The sequence below is a fragment of the Glycine max genome, chromosome 18 (assembly GCF_000004515.6).
Source record: "Glycine max cultivar Williams 82 chromosome 18, Glycine_max_v4.0, whole genome shotgun sequence".
Taxonomy (NCBI): domain Eukaryota; kingdom Viridiplantae; phylum Streptophyta; class Magnoliopsida; order Fabales; family Fabaceae; genus Glycine; species Glycine max.
Genome location: NC_038254.2, coordinates 40,191,052 through 40,199,803, shown reverse-complemented (window position 1 = coordinate 40,199,803; position 8,752 = coordinate 40,191,052). Strand labels below are relative to the sequence as shown.

Genomic DNA, 8,752 nt, shown 5'->3' with positions numbered 1-8,752 from the left:
ATTAGGTCATTAATTGACTTAAATTATTAAATATAAATGATTTTTGTGTGTCAAAATAATGAATATTTCTTCATTGAAGACTTTAATTTTTATTTCCTCAATTTAAAGGTATTAATCCCCTAATAAAAATCTAAAGGTATTAATTGACATTTGTCGAACTTAAAAGATAGTTCCAAACTTCTATACACCAAAAGACTGAAAATTTCCCTTTTTAATTAATAAAGCATAAAATTGGCAATTAAATCCAAACTTATAAACATTCAACTGATTTGATCTAGTTCTAACTATAGGTCAAATTCAAATTTTGAGTATATAATTACGATAAATATTTAGAAGGAGAATTTTGTTTTTTATAGTAATCTTATACAATATGAATACGATTTTCGTGAAAAATATACTTATAATTTATACAAAATAAAAAAATTCCAATTTTGATGTGATAAACTTATTTTGACTAACCTTGGGGTAGGAGTCAAAATGAATTTAGTATGTGATTTCTTTAATTAATTTTATGAAATCACTTTTTCAAGGGCTAATTGTGATACCCTCTGCCCCACACATATATATCAATAATAAAAGGATAAGAATGTGGAATTAATTGAAAATTTTAAAACACATTTAAATAAAAACATTTCAAAAGGGTAAAAGGTTCAGATTCGCTTAGTAAAATCATAATAGAACTTGTTCAAATATTGATAAAATCATCTCGACTTAAAACAAGGCTGCCCATTCTGAATGAAAAGAAGACACACTAAAGCGAAAAACATAAAACAACTATATTATTCTTGGAATTATAAAATATGAAATAAAATCTTATGCCCCGATGTCACATTTATCATAGCATTTCCCTGGTACAGCCTAAACCTCTCAATCTTCAGCATGGAACTCATCATATGTTGGCTCATCTGAAACAAAATGGCATTCAGCCCAAACACACACCGAGAATGAGTTATCACATTCGTATATAATAAAACACTAGAGCATTTGAAACATATAATACTTAGAGCTGAATTTACATATATAACATCCCTTCACAAAATCACACATTATTCACACTCACTCAAGTTCACATACTCCAGAAAATAACATCAAACCACAATTGCTAACTCAATGAAAGTCAAACACAAGTGTTATGCAACAAATGCACTAGACTCAAGCCTACATGCAATGTGGTGCCATTTTTTAGTGAAAAACCTCGTCGAACGCCTAAGAGTACTTGATGAGACATGCCTCACAATGGGTAAGTCAAGTCACTCTCATTAAATGAAATCATAGGGTGACCAGTCAGGGTCACTCTATTTTGCGAGAATGCTCCAACCATGTGGGATCAACACAAACTTAAAAAAGCACTCAAATTGAGTGTATTTACCTCCAAGGCCTAGACTCCGAAGAGTCCATGAGGGCCTTTCCCTCCTGATTCAGGTCCAACCTAAAAAATATTTTAACACATGTACTCTACCTATGAACTATGCAATACAAACAACTACTCAATTGTTTTCAAAATCTCAATTATTTTCCAAAATTATTTTAACTCATCGCACCTTAAGTCATTAAACTCATCGGGTTCCCACCATGAAACCCATCACAACTCATTGCGCATTAACTTGTCACCCTTAAATGGTCTTACAATTGTGTGATTGCATAATTCATAGCCCATAACTCAATACATACAACATCTCAACACCCATGTATTTCACAATTCATTACATACTAAATGTTTGTCACTTACACACAATCTTAATCACAATTTCATAATCCCAATAAAACAATTTATCACACCTCACGGATCATTCACATATAACTAAGTATTAATATTTACATGGCACAAAACACGTATAAATTAAATCGAACTATATTATTTTCAATTAAAATAACTTCTACAACAATTAAATTAAAATGTAGCAAAAGTAACCACTATTAAGCAATAATTTCTATAACTTAATAATTTCTATAAGTTTATTCAATTTATTATTTTATTACTTCTACTATTTGAAATATTTTTAATATATATATATATATATATATATATATATATATATATACACACACACACACACACACACACACACATATATATGCATATAATCGAAGAGAAAAGAAAACCAGGACCATGCAAATTGGAACACCATTTTTTTATTTTGAACAATAACTTGATAAGAAATATATAACCATGTAATCTCAAGGCTACAGAATTAGTAAGACTAGACCAAAATTCTGAAAGCACAAGTAAAAAAAACATTAATCTATCACTTGCAAGCTTGCACCATGTTAACTTGCAAGGATACAAGGTTAATCAAAGCATTTTAAAACAATTATTCAACTTGGAGAAAATAAGGACAAATGGATACGGTTAACTTATAATTTATTACAATAAAAAATAGGTATCCAACATCAATCATCATCCAACACGAAATTCAATTATTGATATGCATAGAATTGGATGGTCCCACACCATAATACATATAATCCAATACATTCTGGTTTTACGAATTCAGTCCAAGGAAAAGCAGATAACAGGACATTAACATCAATAAAATATCTTTTATTTACCCCAAGGCTTAGACTCCGAGGAGTCCATGAGAGCCTCTCCCTCCTGATTCAGGTCCAACCCAAAAAATATTTTAACACACGTACTCTACCTATGGACTATGCAATACACACAACCACTCAATTGTTTTCAAAATCTCAATTATTTTCCAAAATTATTTTAACTCATCACGCCTCAAGTCATTAAACTCGTCGGGTTCCCACCGTGGAACCCATCACAACTCATTGCGCATTAACTCATTGCCCTTAAAGGGTCTTACAGTTGTGTGATTGCATAATGCATAGCTCACAACTTAATACATACAATATCTCAACAACCGTGTATTTCATAATTCATTACATACTAAATGTTTGTCACTTACACACAATCTCAATCACAATTTCATAATTCCAATAAAACAATTTATCACACCTCACAGATCATACACATATCACTCAGTATTAATATTTACATGACACAAAACATGTATAAATTAAATCGAACTATATTATTTTCAATTAAAAATAACTTCTACAACAATTTAATTAAAACGTAGCAAAAATAATCACTATTAAGAAATAATTTCTACAACTTAATAATTTCTATAAGTTTATTCAATTTATTATTTATATTACTTTTACTATTTGAAATGCTTTTAATTATATATATATATATATATATAAATTTAACACACACACACACACACACACACACACATATATATATATATATATATAGACACACACACACACACACACACACACACATATAATCAAAGGGAAAAGAAAACCAGGACCACGCAAATTGGAATGCCATTTTTTTTTTATTTTAGACAATAACCTGATAAGAAATATAAAACCATGTAATCTCAAGGCTACAAAATTTATAAGACCAGACCAAAATTCCAAAAGCAGTAGTAAAAAAAACATCAAGCTATCATTGGCAAGCTTGCACGATGTTAACTTACAAGAAAACAAGTTTAATCAAAGCATTTTAAAATATTTATTCAACTTAGAAAAAATAAGGACAAATGGGAAAAGTTAACTTATAGTTTATTACAATAAAACCTAGGTATCCAACATCAATCATCATCTAACACGAAATTCAATTACTGATATGCATAGAATTGGATGATCCCACACCATAATACATATAATCCAATACATTCTGATTTCATGAATTCAGTCCAAGGAAAACCAGATAACAGGACATTAACATCAATAAAATATCTTTTATTTATCTCCAAGGCCTAGACTCCAAGGAGTCCATCAGGACCTCTCTCTCCTAATTCAGGTCCAACCCAGAAAATATTTTAATATACAGACTCTATCTATGAACTATGCAATACACACAACTACTCAATTGTTTTCAAAATCTCAACTATTTTCCAAAATTATTTTAACTTATCGCGCCTCAATTCATTAAACTCATCAGGTTTCCACCATGGAACCCATCACAACTCATCGCTCATTAACTCGTCGTCCTTAAAGGATCTTATAATTGTGTGATTGCATAATGCATAGCTCACAACTCAATATATGCAACATCTCAACTCCCGTGCATTTCACAATTCATTACACACTCAATGTTTGTCACTTACACACAATCTCAATCACAATTTCATAATCCCAATAAAACAATTTATCGCACTTCATGGATCATACACATATCACTCAGTATTAATATTTACATGACACAAAACACGTATAAATTAAATCGAACTATATTATTTTCAATTAAAAATAACTTCTACAACAATTAAATTAAAATGTAGCAAAAGTAATCACTATTAAGCAATAATTTCTACAACTTAATAATTTCTAAGTTTATTCAATTTTTTATTTATATTACTTTTACTATTTGAAATATTTTTAATATATATATATATATATATATATATATATATATATATATATATATATATAATCAAAGGGAAAAGAAAACCAGGACCGCGTAAATTGGAACGCCATTTTTTTTTAATTTTAAACAATACCCTGATAAGAAATATATAACCATATAATCTCAAGGCTACGAAATTTATAAGACTAGACCAAAATTCCAAAAGCAGTAGTAAAAAAACATCAAGCTATCACTTGCAAGCTTGCACCATGTTAACTTACAAGAAAACAAGGTTAATCAAAGCATTTTAAAATAATTATTCAACTTGGAGAAAATAAGGACAAATGGGCAGAGTTAACTTACAATTTATTACAATAAAACATAGGTATCCAACATCAATCATCATCCAACACAAAATTCAATTACTGATATGCATAAAATTGGATGGTCCCACACCATAATACATATAATCCAATACATTTTGGTTTTATGAATTCACTCCAAGGAAAAGCAGATAACAGGTCATTAACATCAATAAAATATCTTTTACTTACGAAAAACATAAAAGATAACATCAACAAACCATATGTTTATGGTTAGAATTAATCCGCTTCGTGCAAATCAAATTGGAATGCCACTTTCGGTTATATACATAGGATTATTATTATTATATAATTCAAATTGAAATCAAAGCATTGAAATAGGAAAACAATTCACGTGAAATTAAAACTTGCAACATATGTAAATAAATCAAATTTGCACGAGTGAAATTCAACAACAGTGACAAGTGAAAATTTAGGAAAAACAGTTTAATTTTAAAAAAGAAACAACCCAGAATTGATCCTCTAGGGATCCTATACATGTTCATTCTAATCCCCAAGCGTGAGTAACTCATCCCTTACCTCGATGTAGTCACTCAAGCGTTCTCTGTTAGCAATGGTGGCGTTTCTGGTGCTCTCTAGAGCTCCTCCTCTGGTTACTCTGTTAGGATTCTCGTGCGTCAGAAAAAAAAAGAACATAAGGTGTTTTGTAAGAAATGCTCTGGGTTAAAAGTTCCTTTATATAGTGAGGGAACTGATGACATATTTTTATTTTCTTTTTTTATTTTTTTAAATGAAAAACCCAAAAGGCACAACTGTTACACCAATCGGACCTGATTCCCTTAACCTCTGAGTTGAAAATTTAGTCTTGAGATTGTCTAGGGACATCAAAAAAGATATTTCAGATAGAGATATTCTTGTGTAAATAGATAACTAACATCTCATTCTTACACAACCAATATAAAGTTGTTAAGCGGCAAAATATAATGAAAAAATAATATTTATTTATTAGTTTTAATTGGATTCCTTCTATTTTAAAAATGATATAGGTAGTTTTCTTTGATAAAAATTTGATCTTATAAAGATATTTTAAATAGTAATAAAAATGTAGATAAAGTAAAAATACTTAACCAACAAAACTAAACCATACTTTAAAAAAACTAAACTAAACCAAAAACTTTATAAATATATTTTCTATCTATTTTCAATATATTTTGTAAATTAAATTATATAAAATAGATTTTAAATAGATTAATTATTTTTATTATCTACCATATCTTTATAAGATCAAATCTTTATAAAAGGAAACTAATTATATCATTTTTCTTATTATAAGGAATCAAATTAAAGCTAATAAACGAATATAATTTTTTTCTTTTATATTTTATCATTTGTCAATTTTCTACTAATTTTGTCTAAGAATGAGGTATTAGGTGTGTACCTACACAAGAATATCTATTCCAATATTACTCAAATGTTTCATAAACAATTTGGAAAAATGTTTGGGATTCAAAATGTTCCAAGGAAGACCAAGAAGGGAGGATTACTTGGAGATCATTGAGAAGGTGGACTCTCGCTTGGCTGGATGGAAAGGGAGGTTATACTCAATAAAGCAGGGCGCCTCACCCTTGCTAACCCAGTTTGGTTGCGCTCCCTGCCTATGGAATGCAAATTTTGTGGTATCTACAATATGCTTGTGACTATTTTGGAGGGTCGGTGATAATATTTGAAAAAACTCAAATCTCATGATAATTAGAGATAGTGTCAAAATCACACTCTAAGGGAAGCATGTTACCTAACCAAAGAAATATGGAGGCTTTGGTGTTCGTATAGCAAAGGTACCAAAATACATTTGGGTAAATAGTCATTTTCGTCCCTGGATGTGTAAAGTATTGACATATTCATCCCTGAAAGATGAAAATTCAAATTTTAGTTCCCGAGAGTGAAAAAGTACAACAAATCTATCCATCTGTTAACTTTTTTCTATTACCGTTAATGAAAGAGCCTATGTGACACATTCAAGGATGAATTTCTCAGCACTCTACACATTCATGGGTAAAAATGACTATTTACCCAAAATATAATTTAATCTTCATCTTTCCTTCATTTTTTAATTGTTGCAAACATAACAATACAATAAGAACTTAAAAAAATAAGAAAGTAAACATAAGTTAAAACAAATATAATAATAAACATAATATTGATTAATAAGAATAATATGTTTATTGTTCTGAAGATTCTTACAAATTGGAAGATCTTACTTCATTAACCAGTCATTCTAGATTCTTTTGGAATTTGTAATGAAGAAAAGGACAAGTACCTTATGGTGGTTTCATATAATGGGTTGCGTTGTGGGGTTAGTGAAAGATTAGAAGGATACCATATTCGTTTTTGGAACATTGCTACAAGGGCAATATCCAGCAACTCGCCAATGCTGTGTTTTTCCATTTGCTGAAGGTGTGGTAAAACAATGTTTGTGTTTGGCTGTGATCCTTCAAGTGACAAATACAAGGTTGTAGCAATGGCACTGACTGAGCTTTTGCAATCAGAAAAAAATGAGATAAAAGTTTATGACATGGGTGACAGTTGTTGGAGAAACCTTGAAGGTTTTCCTGATCTCTGGTCTTTACCGAAAGTTCGTGGAGTGTATCTGGGTGGAACCCTTAATTGGGTTCTAATTAAGGCAAAAATTGCAGCTACTTTTGAAATTGTAATTATTTCTGTTGACCTACAAAAGGAGACATGCAGATCATTGTGTCTCCCAGATGATCTTTGGGCTGTTGATATAAATATTGGAGTGTTTAGAGACTCACAGTGTGTTTGGCAAGATTACAACAACACCCATATTGGCTTGTTGAGGGAGTTTGGAGATGACAGGTCTTGGATTCAATGAATAAATTTTAGATTTCTCCATCTCCAAATTCATATATCCTTATGAATTACAACCAATGTTTTTCCCATTGTGCATGTCTGAGAATGTGGACATCTTTATGCAGCTGAATTTCACAGGAAACGTTGTTGAATACCAAATGATTCTGTGCAACCAGAGGGATGGTAAGCCACAAGTTTCGAGCATTCCTGCACAAAGTTTTAGAACTTTGATGGGGGTCAACCTCAAGAATTTTACTGAAAGTTTGGTCATACCTGATTGAAATCAAGGTCGAATCTGCCGCTGTTTACTATTTCATTTACCCGAATTTATGATAGTTAATTCATGTTGGGTTAAATTAATTATTTTTGGTGCTTCCTTATTGACTATATTTTATATTACTTTCTATTGCTTATGGTTGATCTATGGATTGAATGAAGAAGTTTTAATTTTAGATATATTATTTGCTAAAAGATGACTTTCCAAATTTCCAAAGAGCAAATTCATCTTAGGATTTAAAATCGAAATGTCATTTACTTCAAAAACACCTTACTGCTAATGAAGGAAAACTAAAGATGTGAGTGCTTGATTACCCTACTTAATTGGCATAATCTAATTTCTGTATTTTTTAATTTTGATAATCTCTAAGTCTTTGTCAGATGTTTAATTATTTGCCACTTGTATATGAGATCTAATTTATATCAATGACTTGCTAATTACCACTAGAAATGTAACATTTAATAATCATTTTATTTACATGTAAAGAAATATTGCAATGTTAATAAAATATAGACTTAAATATGTTTTTGATTCTTAATAAATATTTGATTTTTGTGTTTGTTTTTTAATAATTTTTTGTTTTGCTTTGAGTTCTTAATAAAATAACATTTTTATTTTTTATCCTTGATATTTTATTTTAGTTCTTGATAAATTAAAAAATTTTGTATTTGCTTCCTAATAAATTAACAAATTTTGTTTTAGTCTGTATTAATAATAAATGGGAAATATTTATCATGGAACAAATATAAAATTTACTAATTTATTAGGAGCCAAAAATAAGTGTCAAAGATCAAAAATAAAATTATTTTATCAGAGACTCATCGCAAAACAAAATTTTTTTAGGGAATAAATACAAAATCGAATATTTATTAGAGATAAAAACATATTTAAATCTAATATATAATTTGTTGGTAGTGC

The 8,752-nt window shown here is 29.5% G+C and overlaps 1 long non-coding RNA gene across 2 annotated transcripts; it reads right to left on the bottom strand.

The window, feature by feature from the left end:
* Window positions 1-663: 663 nt before the first annotated feature.
* On the bottom strand, window positions 664-7,859 carry LOC121174065 (uncharacterized). 2 transcript variants are annotated; one of them, XR_005889786.1, is made up of 4 exons: window positions 7,500-7,859; window positions 6,234-7,414; window positions 5,269-5,347; window positions 664-905 (listed from the first exon to the last, which is right to left on the bottom strand). It is a non-coding gene; the product is annotated as an uncharacterized lncRNA (long non-coding RNA). The 2 variants fall into 2 exon arrangements; XR_005889785.1 differs by having other exon boundaries at window positions 6,234-7,859.
* Window positions 7,860-8,752: the final 893 nt, after the last annotated feature.